Below are 23,426 nucleotides of genomic sequence, written 5' to 3' on the forward strand. Positions count from 1 at the left end.
TCCCACCTAGACCTCAATTTGTATAGATTATCCAAAGAATACAAAGACTACTATACCCTACTTAAATATTGGGGCATAAGGTTTCAATCAAATTGAGCTCTAATGAATAGTTCGGGCTCGAATTTGATTAGCCTTGATTCTAGTTTGAACCATGGAGTAATCTCGATTAATTATTTGAGCCTGAGCTCGACTAATAAAAAGTTTGGCTTGAAAGCTCGCGAGCTTGGCTCAATTAACACATACATACATATTGAAGAATATAAAATATACTATATATTTTATAATACGCTATATATATTATAAAAGAATAACACATATATATACATACATTTGAGCTTTCGATCCAAACTCGAGCTCATTATATGTTTAATTGAAACGAGCTCATGCAAGAAAATATAGTTCGAGTCGAACTCAAACCTAGTAGTATTTTAGTCGAGTTGATCCAAGACATGCCAAAGTTCGGCTTAGCTCTATTCACTTGCAACTCCAGAGGAGTATCGACATATTTATCACCAATAATGCTATTAGTTTGACAAGATCAAAAGCATATATCTTTACTAACTATTGAAATACTCTCAATTACTATGTTGGACTTCTAAACACAAGAAATAAGTAAGGGAGCTCAAGTTATTCATGTTAAAGGCATTATGAAGTAAGGACTTCAACTTACAAATGTCTTCATCATCATAACTAGTCAATTGTTTATGCCACAAGTCAGAATCAAACAAAAACTTTTACTTTTCAAGTATGGATGGCTCAATCGTTTATGACACAAGTCTTAAACATTGTTTCTTTGACTAAAAAAGGAATTATATATAGAAGAATTAAGACATGTTGTGAATGTTGTTGCTTAAGATTTCTCGAATTCTAATGCAAATAGATGGCCCAACCTATTCCCAATGTATCAGTCCTAGATAAAGCAACCATCATGAGAAAAATGTGAGTATATTTCCTTCATCAACAAATTGGCCAATAGAAATTAGATTTGTAGTATGGCTAAGAAAAAAGAAAGTCTATGAAAGAAGAAAGGACATAATGGGTAAAGGCTTAAGAGATAGATCATGACTATCAATGATGTTTAGATTTTTAGCATTGGCAATAACAATGTGTTTATGATGGGTTTTAATAAGGAACTTGGTTGATTGGGTAGGCTCTTGTCATATGGTTAGTAGCAGTAGAATCAACAAACCAAATATATGAGAAAAAAATAACTAGATAACTCACCAGACAAGCTAATAATAGAAAAAATAGAAGAAATAGCAAATGATACCAATTGTCAAATTTTTTCCTTATCCATAGGCACAGAAAATCACCTTTAATAGAAGAATCACCCTTAGTAAACATAGTATCATTTGCCTCCCCTTCATTACCTAATAAAAACAAGGTTAATTCATCTTCTAAGCACCCATAGTTGGTTAAACAAGACAATTAGGAATGATGTGGTCATGTTTGCAATGGGGGACAAATATTCTTCTTATAGGCAAGGTTCAAATTTTTGGCAACGTATCGAGTCGTATCAGACGACATATCGTTCTGACAAGTGCCTGATATGCAAAATGTGTAAAAATCATCTGTTCAGTTTCTTTTCATATGTATCGCACTGATACAGGCCCGTATCGAGCTAGCCGATACGGACCTAAAACAGTCCGATACAGCCCAATACACTTGATTTTTTTTGGGTGCCCTTCATTCATTAATCTCTTTAATTACTTCTATATTTGTTCTAATTTTTCTTTCATTAAGAAGTCAATTACTCATACTTTAAATTTAAATTTTAATGCCTAATTCGAATTCTAAATAATGGCAAGATTCGAACCTTATTCACTAGGCTTTAACAATTGTAAGTCACCACTAGGCCACACCCATTTGTTTGTTATGGTTGTATGCATTATTATTTTTAAGTAAATTTTCTCTTCTCTAAAGGATATTTATTAATAAATGTTTGAATTAATTATTAAAATTTGTATACTAATGAATATTAATATATATTGATATATATATATATATACATAACATTTATATTGGTTATTTGAAAAATGATGTATACACATTCATATTTTAGTGTTTTTTTTTCTCACATTTAATTTATTCCATCATTTTTCAACAATTATTAATTGTAATTATCTACAATTAAATGATTGAAAATATGGATGTTTACATTTAAATAACTTATCTACAATAATTTAAAACTTGTAATTATTGTTAGTAATATATTTTTTAGGATATATTTGAATTTCTTAACATATTTATATGTATCTTAATTTTTTGTTTATATCTATGCGTATCCAAAGTGTATCATGATACGTCTCTTAAAATTATTTTTCCGATACACCTTACATTTCCGATACTTTGAACCTTACTTACAGGATGCAATATGGCCAAAACCCTTACACTCATAACATTGGGTCTTAGAGATGTTCTTAATAAAAGATTTCTTGCTATCATGTGTTAGAAAAGTTTTTTCAGCCCTAGATTCCACCAAATTTTCATCAAATCAACTACAGTTAGAAGTCTAATTTCTTCCCTAAGCAATTTTCCTAACACAAAGCCTAAATCTAAAAGAGAACCCCTACTTAGAATATTGGACTTGCCTATCTCATATTCCAGTCTAAGTGCATTGGGAGTTGATATCTTTCTCTTCTCAAAGTATTGCCGAAAGTACTTCACACAACCTATAGAGTCAAAAGGGTCAATATGAGCCAATTTATATTTAACCAACAAATGAGGAAGCTAGCATAATACTCTTGAATCTTCTTATCTCTTTGATAGTATACAAATATATCTAGTTTGATTTAATATTGTCATCACTTATTTAACTGTTGATAAACTTTCTTCCCGTACGAATACATTTCAATCTTCATCCTCCTCATAGGTACAACAATATGGGATTTTATAGAGCTAAGAATCCAAGATACAATTTTTTCATCTAAAAAGATTCTATTTCGATCGATCTCATTGGCCCACACACAAAAACCCTTCCTACACTCATACTCATCTCAACCCTCCATTTTCTAACCCAAAAATACCCACCATTGAACCAGACTTCCCTTGGACCAATTTTGGCCCAAACCTACAAATTTCAATTTTACCCTCAATTTTTTTGTAAAACCACAAAAGACCCCTGGCATTCTTTAAAAGGAGCCGAATGTCTCGTGTTCGCCCTATGTAGAGTAGACCTGTTCATGGGCCGAGTGGCCCAACGGGCCAGCCCAGCCCCCAGATGGGCTTGAACATGTTTATAGGCCTGTGGGCTTAAACTCGAGTAAAAAAGCCTAGCCCGCAGTAAATTTGAGTTAGGCTCGGGTTTTGTCAAAATAGCCCGGCCCGAGCCAATTCAGCTCGACATAAAATGGGTTGTGATTATGTCCATTTGAATAAATTTTTTGATTTAAAAATGTAAAACAATGTTTTAAAACGTAAAAGAAAGGGAAAAAAACCATAGGCATTATTCATTTAAATAGGAAAAAAAAAATATCTGAATTTTTAATTCTATTTTGAATAGGGAAAATTATAATTTTTTTATTAGATTGGGCTTCGGGCTCGGGCCTGGCGTATTTCCATTAATGATGAGTAAAAGCCCGGGAGATTTTTCTTTCACTGTTCACCGTCTTCACCTGTTCGAACCACCAGAGGCAGCGGCGGCTTTGTTTTCTCTCATATATCACAACTCCCTCTCGATTTTCTCTCTTTTTCCATCTCTCTCTCGTTCTTTCCCTTAACCTGAAGCTTTCCGCCACTGTTCATCGTCATCTCTGTTGAACAGCGGCGAGATCTTTTTTTCCCTTTTTCCAACAATCAATCTCAGCTTCCACGAGATTTGTGAAGAGCCCATCTCCAACGCCATCACCTCTATCCTGCTTCGTCGGTGTCATCTTCTTCTTTCTCCGGCTTTCTACAGCTGACTGAGGCCTCCCCTGTTCTGCGAGCTTCATACGAGTCCAACCCGCCTCACCAATCGTTAAAGCACTTTCACACCAGGAGGGACTCGTTCAAACCCTTTGATTTCCACCTACGAAGTGCGTTGAGCTCACCCGTTTACAGCATCGATCTATCCCAGGCCGACATACTTCAGATCAAATCCGGAGGAGGTTACGAGAGGAAGCACTGTTCATTCTCTTCTCCACAGCGGAGCATTGAAAGAGGAGCCCTTGAACAGAGAAATCAAAATGAAACTTCAAATTCCATAGTTTGACCAATTCAGTTTCACAAGGATAACGTCTATTCTATCAGACGCCATATCATAAAAGATACAACAATCTACGAGCAAGAAAAGCGATGAAACCAAGTTCAACAAGAGATATAAGGAAAGACTACCACTCCAGAAAACACCACAAACAACTTCAGCAATCAAGACCATTGTCGAACCAAGAAAGGGAGAAACAAACTAAAATTTGAACCAAGTAAATGAGAAGAAAGAGAACCCTAGGACGACACTAAATCTAGGGTTATAGGTTGATTGGATCAGCTGATTGAGAGAGAGAGAGGTGATTTACCAACCTGTTAGGGTGTCTTTTGCAAGAAAATTAAGATATCTTGTATTGATCAAAACAACCCATAAAGAACTACAAAACAGAATTTGAACACATATGCTAAATGCCTTGAGATTATCATTCAATCTTGAATGAAAAACTAAGATAATAAGCCAGTACTAGTACCATGTAAACCCTCCTAATCGAAATGAGAAAAGAACTTAGAATAGGGTTTATGGGTGTCTAAATGAATCCACCCACAACCCAAAGAGCCTTCTTAATATTAAAAATATGTTAAATTGCAAAAATTCCCAAAGAAAAAAAGAATAAAGAAAACATGTACAATAGGGACTAGACCAATAAGATACATTAAGTCACAAAATCTCCACATTTGAAGTCTCAAAAGTTAAAATTTGATAGTATAGTACGATATGCATTGGTATATTCTTCATATTTGAACCTTGATTGGTATTGCAAATTATCAAGATGTTGAATGGGTCACATGGTTCTTGTGCCATTTGGATATATGGTAGTAATCATAATCACCACTAAAAGTATTTGACCATTGGCATAGGTCAATGAATTGTTCAATTCAACCATACTTTTTTTGACAGTTATATGTTGTCTCAATAGTTTGAACTGCCAACATATATCTATTTATGTTGGTGGTCCAAACTTGTTACATTTGTGGATTTTCGCCAAAAAATTAAAAAATCTGAAAATTATAAAAAAAAGAATTTTTTTTTTATGTTTAAATGATTATTATTACAGGAAAGAAATATAAGATGGGTCTATCATGATTTATTAAACCCATTGATCTAACAGTAATTTATGTCAAAAAATGATTTTTTTTCTTGGTGTTTTAGGATAAAACCCAAAATTAAAAATATATATATATTTTACATATTTTAAATGATTTTCATGGTAAGGTAAAAATTATAAGATTAATCAATCAATGATCTATCAAACTAATTGTTCTAACAACAATTTAATGTGTCTTATAATGAATTTTTAGTGGATTGGAAGCACATTGTTTAATGTCCTCTTAATAAAGCTAATTATACATGATATCTACATGTGTAGACTCCTAGCATTGTTAATTGTAATGCATCTTTTTATATATATATATATTTTGATAAATATCTCTTCGTATAAATTATTAAAGCATTTATTTTTTATTTATTTATTCATAGTTATTTCAACATTAGATTTAGTGTTATTAATGTATTTGTGGGATTTATAAGAATTTCCTCCCAAGTGTATCCATAACACCATGTGCATGTGACACTATTTGCATCTAAGTTTACCAATACATGCCATACCAATACCAATACCAATATTTTGAACTAGGCATCCCAAAAACTGCTGTGGCTGCCAGTTATTTTCGAAACAGTCTACTAACCATCCACTCTGATATAATCCGAAAAGAATGATTTAGATCAAAACAATACAGCTGCAAAATGATGGTGGGCCAAGGCATTTTATCAGAAACGAGGCCCTAGTATGATCTACCCCTTGGATTATTCAACGCAATTTCTGGAACAGAAACAGATTGGCCTACGTCTCCAATTTGAGTCCTTAATTCTCAATCCAAACCACAAATCCACCAGCAATCCAGCCTCCTTTATTCACATAAAAATAGAAAAAGAAAAAAATTCGAGCAATATCTTCAGAGGTCCTATGGCATAATATAATCTTGTTTATAGATACCATGATACCATCCACTGACAGGGTGTATATTATATATAATTTACATTTGGATTGTCATGAATTAGTAGTTCCTAGTCCAATCTATCTGTACTGTCTCGTTTTTCTGCTTCAGTTGAATGAATATTTGTTTTACCAAAAAAAGTCCAATCACTCGTACTGAGATAAATAAAATAAATATAAAGAAAATGTACCTGGCAGAAATCGTCCTAAATGGCAATTGCACTGCTAAAGCAACATGATTCAAGTTCCTTGAGACTACATTTCAAATGCAAAACATAGTTGAGAATGGTGATCAAGTCTAAAAACAGTTGAGACTCATGAGTCTACTATAAATTTACACCCACTTTGATTGGAATATTCAATCATAGAATATATGAAGACAAGCCTTAAAATACATATATTGACACAAAGATAGCCCACCAGGGATGAAGTTTATCACTGGTGAAACTAGTACAAGTTTGATCAAAGTTCTGAACAATAAGACTTGAATGATGAACCAGTATTGCAGGAAGCACATTAAAAGGCGTTAGTGTGAATGACCAAAGTTTGTCCTGCTGAAAGACTATTATCATTGTGCCCTGAAAACCAATAGAGCGCTTCTGTACTCCATCAGATGTCCTGCAACTAAATAGACAGCATGCAAATGAAGGATCAAGTTTGGGTTTTACCAAACTGACAATGCTGGAGATCAAGACTAACCGTCAATCAACAATCTTCCATGGCCTTATATCAGAAGAAATTTCAGCCTCTATCCATTCAATCCTTGCAAATATATTTTCTCATGTAGAAGTATAGTGGAGATGTTGCTCATAGAAGCTTATTAACTGGAAAATAAGAAAAAAAGGGGTCATAGAACTATTTCCTACATTATTACATCAAAATTGTGTAATCTAGTCAAGAGAGAACAATTTGTGCAACAGAGGGTAAAATACCAGAAGAGGATTATTAGTCTTTAGAAATTTGCTATCCACCACCACTTCTTTACCATCAGACCTATAAAATTTCAACCCAAACAATAATATCAACAACTATGTAAAACTTTAAATATAAGTTTTTTGTTTGGAAATTTCTACCCATGACAGAACTGATGCTTGTAGGCTAGAGAAGATGAAAATAAAAGTCCAAAAGAGAATGGTCAAATGTAGAAACAAAAATCGAAATTAAAAAAGACTGCACACTATGATACTGAAATGTTCAGAAAGCCTCACGAGAGTCACTGAAATGTTCTTGTACAGAATATGAATTAAGGGAGTATAAGCCATTCAGTGGTGTTCCCATAAACAGAAAAGATCAAGGGGTTCAATGCATTGTAGAAAAAACAAAAGCTTCTATGGGGCTAAAAGTTACATCTGAAAATAACATTCCAGAACCTCCATACAATGACAGGTTATTGCACTTCAATTTCTTCTTGCATGCATTAACTGTTTTTTTATTGGGATTGCAAGCATTAACTGTTGCAAAACTTTATTTTTAATTAATTTATCTTTGGTAATTCAACAATTTTGTATATTATGGGTGTTAAAGCAATTCCATGCAAGAAAGGACAAAAACATTTGAGACATGATGTTTTGAAAAAAGATTAATTATGTTATCCTCATATTCGTGAATGAATATAATCTAACAATAACAGCTACATATTTTAAAATTATGAATAGTTTTTCTTACACCCGTCTATTGAATGCATGTCAACCTTTCTGTTTTTCTTCAGCCAAAGAAAAGGAACCTTCTGTTTTCTCCTTGGGAGGAAGGAGCAACTGACTTATAAAGATTATAAGCTCATCCTAGAAGCTACATTGCCCACATATAACAGGTTAACAGTAATAGATGTATATTTATTTAATTATTTTGCATGTCTACATTGAGGTAGATTGAGTGGGTGGGGGCTCAAAAAGGTGATGTACTATAGAAATAAATTTCTAGAAAAAAGTAAAGAATTTAGATGAAGATATTGTGGGATAAGATGACCAACTGTACTAAAGGAGTATTATAAAATGTGAAAAAAAATAAAAAAACAAAGCAAGTAGTAGACATAGACAGATGTAGGTAACATAAATATGTTTCTGTTTATGTTACCTAACCCATTATTTTCTGTATCAAGTGATGCATTGCACAACTTAACTTAAACATGTTTCTGTTTCACACTAGTACAAAAAATCACTTTGTCAAAAAATTAAAAAAAAATGATTAGTTACTCAATAGTGCTTCTCCTATAAGGGGGAAAAATAATTTTCTCTTTTCAATCTTTTCAATTGATCCCACAAATAAATTTCTTTTGACATTTTTGGGAGAGAGCCCAATAAAGTGGTACAAGGCACTGTTCTGTTCCTTAATGATTTTGCTAGCCTAGCATAAATGGCTAGAATCAAATCCCATCTCAGCCATTGGATTTTCTTCCTTCAACACAAGATTTTACTACATAACATGAAACTTTTTGGAAGGATCCGGATTCTATCACTTGGTGCTATAGGGATGAAATCAAGAAATTCAAGTGGAAAACAAGGAATATTAACATAAGAATGTAATGGGTGGGGAGATCTACAAATGCAATGGCTGACTGTTTAGCTATGCAAGGGGCCGATAGGGATCAATTGTATTGGGCTCAGTTGTAAGTTGTATCTTTACAATTTAACATTTATCAAAAAAAAAAATGTGTAATTTAACACTTCATTGGGAGAGGTTGTAGTTTGCACCTCTCCATGGGATGCTTGTACTAGCTTGAATCTTTAATGTTAATAAATTTTCATTTATCAAAAAAAACATTTTTTGCAAAATTATTGCTTGTGAAAAGGTTCTTTATTCCAATACACCTCATTTTTCCCATGAACACATTGCAATATCACATCTCACATGCACCATTTTATGTTTCTAAATTGACACCTCTTCACATACATATCTTTTCCTTACTCTAGATTAACTACCCTTTTCTACATTAAGAATGCTAATTTCCATTCCTTCCTCCAAACCACCTCTATTTTCATTTGGTAATTTATCTCATCAAAATTGGCTACACTCATTTGTATAAACCCCCTTGCAACTTACAAAACACTCCTCCTCCAAGCAAAGATCAGTATTCTTCAATTTGATTGGTTATATACGTCTCTAATCCATGTCACAGACTCACAGCTTAGGGCCATTTGATAAACAACTGTAGTGATGATTGAAATGAATGACTTATTACTTTGTTTCTTAGTGAATAAGTTTTTAAGTAGGTTATGAGCTCCTTAATGGTTGGAGCTGAAGTTGGGTTGATTAAACCTTCAAACACTTTATTATTTATCCAATAGAAGGCAAAGAATTAAACATTCAGTTCAGCCACTTTACCCATTATTAAATGGCCCCTTAGTTTTTCCTCATGTTACAAGTCTTTTTATCTTGTATTTTTTTTTTTTTGATGGATTCATACTTTTTCTTCTATATATAATGTTGAAGTAATTATTGGCTACCATGAATCTTGTTTTTCTTCTAACTGAATAGGTTTTGTTTTTGACGGATATTGCATGGTTGTGCAAGATCTTAACTACGGTTCATATTAGATGTTTCAACAAAGTAATGGAAACAAGTTAGATAATTTGAACAAGTGAAGCCAGACACTCAGTAGGAAATTTGCCATTAGATCTGAATCCATGTCCAGAAAATGAGTGGCAAAATGCATATTTTGAGATGGATGAGTGGAAAAACTAGAAAGGATAGGATCAGAAATGAAGCCATTCATAGGAACTTAGGAGTAGCTCCAATAGGTGATAAAAGGAGAAAAAGTAAACTAAGGTGGTTTGGTCATGTGCATAGAAGACCATTAAGAGAACCTGCAAGAAGTGATTTGTTACAAGTTAAAAGGGCAAGAGGTAGACCGACAAGGACATGTGGGTAGAAGTAGTAAGAAATGATTTTAAGCGCCAATAATTTAGCAACGGATATGGCAGTAAACAGAACAGATTGGTGAAATAGGATTTATGTAGTATTACAACAATGAGAAGAGGAAGTTTAAGTGATTGACTAAGGACATTGATGTAAAATGCATTTGGGTAAAGAGAAGTGCCAACTCCTTCACCAATGGTTTATCTAGGCAAGGGGTGCATAGGGATTCTATTTTCTGAGCTCATTTGTAACCGGTTTTTCTCTCCTTGATTGTTTATTCTGATCCCTAGGGGAGCTAAGATATTTTATCTCCTCCCCCTCCTAGGCAAGGGGTGCATAGGGATTCTATTTTCTGAGCTCATTTGTAACTGGTTTTTCTCTCCTTGATTGTTTATTCTGATCCCTAGGGGAGCTAAGATATTTTATCTCCCCCCCCCTCCTTTGTATTTTAATCTCTTATATTAATGAAATGCTTCCTGTTATTGATACAAAAATAGGATTTATGTAGCTGACCCCATATAGTAGGGTTGGATGATGATGATTATCTGACTCCATAACAAGATCATTGATGAATAGGTATTGCCATATACAGGAGTAGGTACCCTTATTACAGGAGCTATTGAACTCGATTTTGATTGATACACATTATGCAGCCTGGAGCCATTTGGTGTCAGAAGCTCATTCAGAGGAGTTGGTGAGAGATTTTCATTGTGCATTCATGTTTGAATGGTCATGGTGACTTGGTTAGAGCAAATGACATAACTATGCTCCAGAGCCTTCATCTGATGTTTTCTAAGTGCTTTAAGAGTTAAGATATTGACAGGGACTCCTGAGTTGTTAGTGGATGGATGCAACATAGATATCAGGACTTTAGGACTGTGAGACATTTGATTAGGGAGACGGGAGCTTTCTTCAAGTGAATATCTTATTCAAATGGATCTAAGGTCCACTAACTGATTTGCAGATGCTTTGGCTAAGAGAGGGGACTCTAGGCCTATTTTGTTGGGTAACCTGACTCTGGATATTGCAGGTGTTAGCTTCTTTGTTGCTTTATTACTATGTTTTCTATGCCCTCCTATGGGCCCAATGCATCACTGTATGTTTCTATTTCGGTCCTCAGTAAAATTCTTGTTAGTAATCAAAAATAAGGATCGGATGAGGTAATGCTTTAGAAGTCTTGTAGGGATTGGGTTGTAGCATGACAGCCATAGAGCTATGTTTGGCTTTATGTTGGCTCAGTTCAGAGTGCATGTTGTAATTGGTAGTGGGTAGAAGACGAAGATTCCACATAGAATCCACTAAAACGATAGTCCAAGTTTAATGGTTGAGTTGTTGCATGCCAGCATAGAATACCACTGCTGCTACCATCTTCTCTAGTGTCCCCTCCTAGTAACAGCGAACTTAGTATGACATACAAAAAGAATATATTTCAAGAAATTTAAAAATCTAAAACCTTAGAATAAGACCAACACTTGAAAACAAATTAGAATCTATAGCCGTTACATGGTAACTATCATGAAGACATCCTTGTCACATTTTTCCCACTTCAAGAAAAATTGGTAAAAAATAGAAAGATATATATGTTGAAAGGATTAGAAAAAAGGAAAAAGAAAGGATGGGGAGGTAGAGGTAAAAATACCTGACTGCCAGGAAAGTAACTGTGACATCTTGGACATTGTTCAATATGTTAGCTGAATACCCTATAGGCTTAACAATCTTGGTAATAGAATATGGATTTGTGGAGTCATCCAACTTGTTCTTGTTACACATATTATCTCCATTGGACTCAGCATCATCTATACCCACTGGGCCAATTCTATTGCGATGTTCAATAGTGCTTCTCACAAATGGACTTTCACCATTGCCGGGCCCACCTGAGGCCAAATCCTGTTTAAACCTTCTCACACATCCAGACTTCCTCTTCTTGGCACCCGTTAGGAGACTGCTCTGAGCAGGTTCCATACTCTCAACCTTTGAAATCCCATTAGTAGGACCATCTTCTGAAATCTTGGCATCAGGGAAACTTGTTGAAAATTTCTCATCATTCCCTCCATTATTAGGCGTCATTGCTTTTAGTTCACTCACCCTGGGATCAGCTTCATTTGCTTGATTGTTTGGTTTACGTTCCATAGAGATGTTTACAGATCTATTATCAGCAAGGTGTTCAGTCCCCTCAACACTCACAACATCTCCTCGCTTATTCGAATGATTACCCTGGGTTGCTTTGCCCATTTCTGCTCCATCAGCAGTAGCAGCAGGAGGACTGATAAGGCTTGAATTGTCTGAAGGAGCAGAGGGAAGAGGTTTATCACCGAATTTAAAGAACCTGTAAACCTGTAGCTACACGCTGCTTCTTCTTCGTTTGAGTGTGGAAACCTCCAGACTTCCGTTTACGCTTACGAGAACACCGACTCTTGCTCACACGCAGGCTTTAAAGCCCAACAAGAACCCCCAAGAAAATTGGTCAGGTATTGAGCAATTTCGACCATTTTCTACTCAAGCAAGAATAATGGAAAAATCAACAAAGAAGAAAAGAAAAGCAAGGAAGAAACCTGTCTTCAAATGCTTCAATGACGTCAGAACACTGTACCAGGTTCTCAAAGGGTTCCCACGTGTTGGCAGTCTCCGGCCAACCACGCCTGAAAGAAGATGGTAGAAATGGCGCTTTAACCGGTCCATACCCCACACAAGTGAAAATTGAGAAATAACATAAAGGCGCTTAGCTACTCACCATTTGATCAGATACTGGGTTTGACCCTTTTGCCCCAGCAATTCATGGCAGCAGAAAGCAAAAGATTAATGTAAGAAAGAAACCCAATATCAAAAACAAACAAACGAAGCAAGTGGACTGGTAGGGTTTGAGTTTCACCGGTGGAGTACCCTGCGAACCCTTTTCTCCCTGACGTCTTCAATCTCGTAAAAGCCATCATCAAGCTTGGGGCGCTCTTTTCCCACTCCAGCTTCTCTTTCTCCCTCCTCCTCGTTTTCTTCCCCCTCTTGCTCCACCACTTCGGCCACAGCCTTCGCCGCTGCAGCTTCGCCTCTAACGGCGTTGTGGTGTTCCTCAGTCGGTTCGGTCTTCTTCTTGCAGACCATTCTCTTCGCTCTGGTACTTTCTGCTGTGCCCGTTTGTGTGCACTTGCATGATTATTCGGGGCAGGGAAGCTGCCAACATGGGAAAATCTAGTTGGCACATTTTGAATTTGCCATTTAACTGATTTTAAATAGTGATTCCTTCGTTACGACAGAGACAGAGAGGGAGGACAAGACATGAACATTTTCCATGGCATGACCGCATGAGGATTGAGGAGCAATTGCATTGTGGAAATCCGAAAGCCACCTGATTTGTTGCCCCATTCGCTGAACGGCCATTGCATTTAGCTCATCCGTCTGTATAAATTGCATTTGCATACATTGTTGTAAGATTCCAACTAGACCAACTGACCCATGACTCAATGACAGCAGGTCCTTTTCTAGTGATGGTTGAGCCGGCCATTGGCGAAGATGCCTTGTCTTATATGTACAAGGAAGCATATTCCACCCGAGAAAAAAAAAAAAAACCTCTTCAAGACATCAACGAATGCCCTCATCTCGATAAACCCATAAACCCTGTCCATTTGGGATACGAACACCGAATTATAAATAGGTATTTCCCGATTAAGGTAAGGGGCTTTTGGAAATCTTTAAATACTTTTCTATATTATTTTTTTAGCTTAGACCACCATTATTTCAACCTGTTCGGCCCGATCATATCTTTCTCTACCCAACTGACTTGAGCATCAGAGTACCTACCCAAGGAACAATTTCCCGGGCTTTTGACCTTTTCTCCTGGTTGTAGATCTCGGTGCACAGCTCTGTCCTTCCACCTCGACCTCATCCAATTGGCAGGATTACCTGATTGTGTCATCGGTTCAAAACACCTCGGATCGAACATCATCAGATTGGTATCTACGGGAAACGTACAAAGTCATTTCCCAAACACCTTTCCACGCACTTAAAACAACCATGCCTAAAAACACATCCGATTTCTCTAGTGCCCGTTCCCTATCTCAGGGATCCTACTCATTTTGTAGCTCTCCACTTCGAAAATCCCAACATCAGACTGTGGTCGACCCCATGCAATTCCAGGCCATACAGCAGAAAGTCGACTGTATCCTGGCCATGAAGGAGATGCTAGGGCAACCAACTTGCGTCCCCCAAGCTACTCACCCTGGCACATAGGCACCTACTATAGCCAATCCTCACATTGAGGACCCCAAAAGGTGCCATGCAGAGAGGCATAGACCCCAATTCGACCGCAAACGACCACAACCATCTAGAAGATTTGACTCCCCATCCCAGCCTCACGGGCACGATGCCCGCAGTAGATCCCATCACTCCACCCGTGTGTCGACGGAAGAATGACTTGGCAAAGGTTTATAGAAATCGTCAATCTCGATAATCGAATCTAGCTCAGTCGGAGATCGACCTATGATCCCAAAAGGGGAGAAGTCCATGAACATAGTCTCAGCCGACAGAGACACCGAGATCAGAGAACAAAGAGAGTGCTTGGCCAAACTAGAGCACAACCAAGAAGATAGAAGTGTCGCTCCTTTGACGGCCCGACCCTTAGAACAACACTACAACCAGCCCACATAGGAACCCATCTTTGTCTAGGAAATCGTTGATGAGCTTCCCCAGTCGGCTAGAAATCCCCTCAATTTGAGAAGTACAATAGAGCATTGGACCCCAACAATCACATTGAGGGGTTCAAGGCCATAATTATGTTTTATGGCTCCTTTGAAGGTCTCATGTGCAAGGCCTTCGTCGCCACCTTCTACGGAGTTGCCAGAACCTAGTACATTTCCCTTCCTCCACGGTTCATGTCCTACTAGGAGAAGTTGGAGATGCAATTCCTAGTGCAGTTCACCGCTAGCCAAAGGCACTAGAAGACATCAACCAACCTCATGCAAATGCGACAAAGGAAATGAGAGACTTTAAGGCTATGTTTGGTTTGAAGGAAAAGGTAGAGAAAGGAAGGGAAAGACAAGGAAACCTATATAAACCTTATATAAGTTTCCCTGTCTTTCCTTTCCTTTCCTTGCATTTTCCTTCAAACCAAACATAGCCTAAGGGAATACTTGGCAAGGTCCAACACCGAGGCCTCTAGGCCCAAGCTCTAGACTAGTCAAGGGTTGTGACACCCATCATGAGCAGACTACGCTCCTCAATGTTCAACTTCTCATTGCAAAAGAACACTCCGCCCAACCTAATCACACTCATGAACACATGCACAGAAGTACATGAACGCCAAGGAAGCCCAGGCGCTACAAAGGAGCGAAGATGGCCAACATGAGTGGAAGCGAAAAGACCATGACGAACGCAGATTGAACATAGATAGTAAGAGATAGGACCACCGACTTGACCGCAGACCGAGGACCCTATTGCCGATGTACAAAAACTTCACTCCCTAGAACACACCACAGGCCGAGATACTGATGCAGATTCACAACCGTAGCTTCATTAGGTGGCCTGAAAAGTTGAAGTCATAGAACAAGAAGAAAATTTGAGACAATATTGTGATTTCCATCGAGACCATGGAAAAGCTGCCACGATCTACACCATCACTTGGAGGACCTCATCTGGCATGGGTACCTTGACGGGTTCGTAGACATCAAGGAACACAAGCCAAAGGGAGAAGAGCGCCACCCTAACGCACCACCAGCCTGAGCTCCTCCAACTAGAGTCATTGTTGTCATCTTGGGCAGGATGGCCTCTAGAGGAGAGAGCAGCTTGGCTCGCAAGGTCTATGCCAGAATACATCAGTTCAAGGACATGGAACCAAAATGATAGTGTCAGGATGCTCCCATCACCTTCACCGATGATGACCTTAGGGGGGTTCAGACACCACATGACAACACCCTTGTGATAACCATTGAGATCGCTAACTTTCAAGTCTGACGCATATTAGTAAATACAGGGAGCTCGGCCGACATCTTCTTTGAAGAAGCCTCTGAACAACTCGGAATCAAGAAAGACCGTTTGATGCCAGTCAACACTCCTTAGGTGGGATTCTCTAGGGACTCCCTAATATCCCAGAGGAAAATCACCCTACCACTACTAATAGGCGACAACCTCATCACTACCATGGCAATGGTCAACTTCATTATCGTTCACTTCTTGTCTCCCTACAATGCTACCTCATCCGACCCACGTTGAATGCTCTACGAGCCTCAATCTTCACGTACCACTTGGTCGTGAAGTTCCCGGCCCCATATGGAGTGGGTGTAGCTCATGGAAACCAGAGAACTGTGAGGTAGTGTTACTTAACAACTTATAGAGGGAGACCATGCACCATTGAAGTGCTCACCATAGAAAACATGGACCTAAGGGATGAACTACGGACATAGTGCAGCCAATCTGTGGAAGACCTCGTCCAGGTACCCCTCTTTGGTGAAGACCCCAAGTAGGATCCCTCCTAGAAGGCCGCCTTCGAGATGGTATTGTATAACTCCTCAAAGACAATGCCGATGTGTTCGCTTGGTCAACAGTAAACATGTTGGGGATCAACCCCAAGGTCATCACCCACCGCTTGAATGCCGACATGTGCTACCGAAACGTGAGGCAAAAGAAGAAGAGCTTCACCTCAGAACAGTGGCAAGTGATCAACGAAGAAGTGTAGAAGCTACTCGACGCTGGCTTCATATGGGAAGTGACATACCCGGACTAGTTAGTGAATGTGGAGATGATCAAAAAGGCCAACAGAGAGTAGAGGATCTACATTGACTTCACTGACTTAAAAAGGGCATGCCCAAAGGACAATTTCCCCCTTCCAAGGATCAACCAGGCACCAGATCATTGATGCAATGACAAGGCATGAGCTCCTAAGCTTCATGGACACCTTCTCTGGTTACAATCAGATTCAGATGCACCCAAATAATCAGGAGAATATGGCCTTCATCACTGATCGATGACTATACTGCTACAAGGTGATGCCCTTTGGACTGAAGAATGCCGGTGCTACCTATCAGAGGTGGGTGAAATACATATTCAAGGAATAGCTCTGCCAAAACGTGGAAGCCTACATGGATGACATTCTGGTGAAGAGCAAGAAAGCCGATTAACACCTGACTGATCTAATGGAAATCTTCGACACCCTTAGGAAATACCAAATGAAGCTAAACCCAATGAAATGCACCTTCGGCATCAGCTCCGGCAAGTTCCTGGATTTTATGGTCACACAAAGGAGAATCAAGGCAAATCCAGGAAAGATCCAAACCATCCTAGACATGTAGCCGCCCAAAGCAGATTCATGTCAAAATTCGTGGACCGGTGACTGCCCTTCTTCAAAGCATTAAAGTAGGTGAAGGACTTCTAGTGGACCGATGGGTGTGAACAGTCATTCCAAGAACTGAAATGCTACCTAAGCTCGCCACCCTTGCTCACGAAACCAAGCCCGAGAGACCAAATCCTACTCTACCTGTCTACTAGTGACAAAGTGGTTAGCTCGGTCCTAGTAAAGGAGGAAGGTTAGACCCAAAGCCGATCTACTACATTAGTAAGGTACTCACGGGTGCGGAGACACAGTACTTGAACCTAGAGAAGGTCGCCCTAGATCTTATCACCTCAACAAGGATGCTCAGGTTGTACTTTCAAAGACATAGCGTCCAAGTACTCATCGACCAACCACTCAAGCAGGTCCTACAAAGGTCAGAGAAATCTGGATGCCTAATCAAATGGAGGATGGAACTGAGTGAGTTCGATATCGACTACACACCTTGGCCATCCATCAAAGCCCAAGCTCTAGCCGACTTCCTGACCGAGTGTACTTTCTCAGCACAAAACCCAACTGACATCCCACCAGCCTGGACTCTCCATGTGGATGGGTTGTCCAACCGGTAGCAACGTCGGGTTCATCCTCCTCGGCCCAAATCACACCACCCTGGAGCATGCCTTGAGGTTCGAGTTCAAGGTGTCTAACAATGAGGTGGAATACAAAGCCCTAATAGTCAGACTTTAGCTCGCTCTGGATGTCAGAGCAAGGCACGTGGAAGCCTTCAACGACTCCCAACTGGTGGTCAACTAGGTCACCATCCAGTTCAAAGCAAGAGAGCCCACCATGGCTGAAGGGATAGGATATCCATCACATGGACGCCCAAAGATTGCGGAATAAGGGGACGAATTTCAAAAAAAAAAATTCTCTCCCTTCAATTGGGAATCGAATTCCCTATTTAGAAAATCATATTTTCAAAGATCATTCTTGAACCATAAACTGAACCAGATCTGAACCAAAAGAAGTAGGGAGGGATAATACCTGATACGGAGAAGCAGTATCTCCCAATGGAGGTGTTCACACCCAAGGAAGGATCCAAAATTTGCTCCCACTGAAGATGGCACAGCGTAGGGTGGAGTAGAATCAACAGTGTTCTTCCAAAAGAACTTGACCCTTCGCAAGAATCAATTGGATGACTTGTGAATACAACTCCAACCAATCTTTTCTCCAAAAGATTGGTATCAAAATCAAATCTTGATTTCTCTCAAGAATTGGAAATCGAACAACTGGAGGTGGCAGCTGCAGGAAGGAGGCGGCAAGAGAGTATTTGTAGGGTGCAGAATTCTCTCTTCTTGTGATTTCAGCTCTGAAGACAAGAATGTGGATTGCATGTCTAAAGGCTGCTGCCCCCTCTTCCTTTTATAATTTCAAAGGGATCAGCTCCTAGTCCCATTAGGAGTTGCTAACCCAAATCATATTTGGATTAGAAGTCCCTTTAAGTGATAAGGGATAACTCTTATCTTATCTACATATTAGATTAGCCATCTCCTAATCTAGTTAGGAGGTTTCCTTATCTAAATCTTATTTAGATCTTGGACTCTCTAAGTGGATAGGGTCAGGGCCCAATCCTATCAGCTGATCCATCTCAGAATTCACCCCTTTAAGTGACTAATCAAATCAGCCCAGTTCGAAATGGGCTTAAGGCCCATTTAAGGTTATGTATTTATTTAGCCTTCCAAACTGCTGCCCAGTTGGGCCTTATTGTATGGCGTGGGACCCAAACATTGATCTACACATCAGCCACATGGGTTCGGCCCAGCGTTTGTTACAAGGCCTGGCCGAATACACTGTTATGTACAGTGCACTCCCTGAAAACCATCTTATGGTCTCTATGGGCCCAACACCTACCCTAAGTGGTCCCTGGGCCAAGCCACCTTGTAGCACCCAGGGACTGTGGGCAAATGCAAGATTAACCCATCAGGTATTATCCTCAATGGTCTTACACTTAACCTCTCAACCCATAATGATCATACACTGCCCGACAAGAGAGAACCTCTCCCTCGGCTGCAAGGATCAGTGTTGCACTCTCTGCTTATATGGATCTCGAGAATTAAAACCTTCTTGCAAACATTTCAAAACCATATATATATACTTTTATATCTCATATAAAATATATTTTTGCAAAACAAATCTCAACGATTGAAATCGGCTGTCGGTAGTCTTGGTTTCCATCAGTGAGAGTGCATCCCCAATCATTACCTTTGTCCGACAAAGGGCTGATCCTGTCACTATGATCACCCACTCAAATGAATTCTCATACTGTCCCAACATACCCAAGTTTTGACCCCCGCTAAGGATCTCACTGATTGGTACATCAAAGACAGCCCAATCTGACACCTAGTGCAGTATCATAATCGAGGTTAGGGGTCGGGTGTAACTTTCCAGTTTTGCCCATCAATCTCTAAGGTCTAGGGCAACACTGGAAATCTGGTCCAGTTCAAAGATTCAATTAATCCTACACTGTATGTGCCTAGGGTCTCACCCTGATAGCTGAGACAGGCCACCCTAACCGACTTGGTGGTGCCACAGTGTCAGCCTTGTCAAGATAGGTCTCCTAGACTGACCCACTGGCTGTGATTATTCTAAACTAACACGAGTCTCATTAAGTGTCCAATTTAAGGGTATTACATAGAAACATACCAAGGGAACATGAATCAAATATGCACTTTTATTCATTTACAATAAACTCATAAAGTACATCATCTTGATTGAAGCTAAGGGTATACAAAACTGTCTAACAATGGCAAGTTACCTGCAAAAAGTACAAGCATTCATCCAATAGCTTGAGCACTTTGCCATACAACAAATCCCTAGAGTCGAGAACATCCGGGTCGATGCATTATCAAAGCTTGCCAGCTCGCCGTGTCGACTTCAACACGATAGTCAAAATGGACACTTTAGCGCAAACCATTATTTCAGAAGCAACTTTTATAGTCCTCCCAATCTAGCAAGAGCCATCATGGTTGTATCTCATCATATAGTACCTCCAGGGCAGCACCCTTCCGATGGACCAAACTGAAGCAAGGAGGCTCACCCATAGGTTGGCCCGATATTGCCTCATCTAAGGTCTGCTCTATCGCCGGTTTCACACTTTCCCCTACCTAAGGTGTCTTCCTCCCCTCACACACATTCCTAGTTCATGGCCTTTTGCCTAATGGGGGATGGGCATAATCAGAGCATTCCCCACCACGCTCGAAAAGAAAAAATACCTCTTCGTTGTGCTAGACTATTTCACAAAATGGGTAGAGGTTGAGCCCTTGGGATGCATCACTGCGCAGAATTCCTAGGGGTTCCTATGGACGAACATCATCTATTGTTTTGGCATCCCTCAGGTCCTCATCACTGACAACGGTTCCAGTTCATCGACTTGAAATTCGAAGCCTTCTGCATGGAACTCAAGATAGATAGTAGAACAACAACTATTCATCGACCACATAGCAATGGACAAGCCGAGGTGACCAACCAAACCCTGCCCATTGCTCGAAGACTAGACTCGACAAAGCCAAAGGCAGGTGGGTCGAAGAGCTGCCATGCATCCTCTGGGCCTAGAGCCTAGAGGATGTAGAGATCAAGTCCCCTAGTCTACATCCTCTAGGTCGAAGAGCTCCATTGCCCCATTCAACTTCAACCTAGCATTCGGAACTGAGGCGATGATCCCTGTAGAGATCAGGTCCCCTACTCTTCACACATCAGGATGGCAGCACAACAAAAAGGATGGCCAAGTACTACAACTCCAATGTTTGGAGTTGAGAATTCAAGACAGGAGACTTCGTCCTCTACAAAGTCATAGTGCCCGAGCCAAGAGAAGAAAAGCTTGGACCTAACTGGAAAGGACCGTATAGAGTGACCAAAGTCCTTAGTCCGAGCACCTACAAACTAGAAGACCTTGACGGGAAGTCGATGCCAGGGAGCTGGAACACCGAGAATCTATAGATGTACTACCAATGATTAAAGATGAGCATCAACTGCATCAATTGTACATGATTCAAAAAAATAAAGTTTCCTTTTGAGTTCAGTAAACAAGTGCACACTGCACACACTCGCCCAACCAAACTCTAACAGTTGTGGACCTCAAAACACATCACTACACACACTAGTTCACACATATCGACCAAGTTGAGCCGATCTAGAGCGATTGACAGACCTGGTCAAACTAAAGTGGCTGAAACCTAAAGCCAAACAAGCCCCATCGAGCACCGTGGGAACGACGCGTCCCCGCCACAACAGTAAGAGAGACAGGCGTTGAACTCTACACACCTAGTCGACTAACGGTTGGAGCAGAGCCAGTCGAGAACCACGGCTAGCCCACTCAAAGAGTGTAAGGCTCTCTAAGACAAGGTGCCACCAAGCTCCCTGACACCATTGAGGGATTGGAAGCACCTGAACCAATATAAGACCGAGGCCACGAAGTCGAAGACCCTGGCCGTCTAACATTATGCCCAAGACCTCGGCCAACAGGAGGCCAAGGCCGCGAAGTCGAAGACTTTGGCGTGGCCTATGGACCCCATATGCTTGGCAAAAAGATCAAACTTCCATTAATTAAAAGGTTCATATAACGATTATAAGCTCGACATACCGAGTCGTGTATAAAGAAAAAGAAAATCAATCCAGGCCAGTCATGCCATCTGCAGGGTTGTGGCCGCGCTGTCATTCGGAGCAGCTTACTTGACTTATGGCACCTCGGCTCAAAGGGACCGTACTGCTCCATGCTTGCGGCGATCTCAAGATGCTAACACATGACCCTCCTTTGGCAGCGAGCAAAGTCTGTTTGCTAGGAGTCCATAGCATAACCATCGATGGCAATATGAAACTCCTCGGACTCTTTGTACTTGGCGACCACCTCCTCCTCGGTGTATAGCAGTTTTGCCTTCGCCTCCTTGGCAACCTTCCTCGCCTTATCATGGTCCCCCTTGAATTCATCAGCATGGCTCTTCAGATGCCATAGCTCTTCTTCCTTGGCCACCGCCGCTTGTCTCAACTCGGCCATCTCTACTTGTAGACAGGAGAACTCACCTTCCTGAGCCTCCACCATTTGGTGAAGGGCGCACATCCTGTCGACCAATCACCACTATGCAGACAACCCGAGAAACACAAAGTCAATGAACATGGCCAAATAAATCGAAGAACAGAGGAGATAGTATAGAAATCTTACTACAACGGACTCCTGGATGGCTGCGCTCCCCAACACCCTGTTCGTGCAGTCGTTGATCACTCTACGAATGTTGGGCAACAGATTGCCCCTAGCCAACTGCTCGGGCATGCCCTCGGTTTCTAGAGTGTCCTCTAGCCAAAAACTCTAGCTCGGCCTGTACACCTCAACTACCGGCTCTTCTAGACCCAAAGATGGGATCTCAAAACCTCTCTACGAATCGGATCTCGATGGGGATCCATCGGAGCCAACGTCCACCACATCTCCCTTAACTAGCCTTGGTCTCTTGCTCGGTCGAGGGTTTGCAACCTTAGGATAGCATTTCTGCTGAGTCACCCTAGCCTAGGCCGCCACCCTCCTTTGCACGGTAGCCTGCATGCATCTCATTCTCTCCTCCTCATCCATGATCGCCATATCTGCCAAAAAAACAAGTCAATCTAGTTCTCTCCTCCCGCACATCGACCCTCTCTATCCGCCTGATGGTCGCTAACTCCTCCCTAGACAACTCGACCTTGGCCAGAGCCTTCACCTTGGTCCTTAGGATTGATAGCTCGGTGGGGAACGGCCAGCCCCTGGGCAACACACAAAAAAGAACCCCTCCTTCCAATGTTTCATCAAGGAGGGGGCCTCAACAAACACCTTATTGTGTTGCTAAGCTGAGAAGTAGTAATAGCCTTGCTGGTGCTTCTTTAGGTGCAAAAATTATGTGAACATTGGTAGGGTGATGTCTACGTCATGAACCAAGAAATAACAAAGGAGGCTAACCAAGTACTTGAAGGAGTTGGGCACGGTACCACCTCAGCACTATTGAGATATCCTCTCTCAAAGGAAACCTCAGCCCGACTATCAAGTTGTGCTCATTGACACAAAATTACCCCGACCGAGCCGAGATAGCCTTCTCACTGATATCAAGGCACCTCAGCTCGTACTC

The 23,426-nt window shown here is 40.3% G+C and overlaps 1 pseudogene across 1 annotated transcript; it reads right to left on the minus strand.

The window, feature by feature from the left end:
- Positions 1-6,465: 6,465 nt before the first annotated feature.
- LOC148873560 (chromo domain-containing protein LHP1-like) lies at positions 6,466-13,404 on the minus strand (annotated as a pseudogene). Its single transcript, XR_016105312.1, has 6 exons — positions 12,915-13,404; positions 12,766-12,791; positions 12,587-12,673; positions 11,674-12,463; positions 7,112-7,172; positions 6,466-7,003 (listed from the first exon to the last, which is right to left on the minus strand). The product of XR_016105312.1 is annotated as a chromo domain-containing protein LHP1-like (transcript).
- Between the last annotated feature and the right edge of the window lie 10,022 nt (positions 13,405-23,426).

This window comes from Nelumbo lutea, chromosome 1 (genome assembly GCF_056320005.1).
Source record: "Nelumbo lutea isolate HS-2025 chromosome 1, American lotus-T2T, whole genome shotgun sequence".
In the NCBI taxonomy this organism is placed as follows: domain Eukaryota; kingdom Viridiplantae; phylum Streptophyta; class Magnoliopsida; order Proteales; family Nelumbonaceae; genus Nelumbo; species Nelumbo lutea.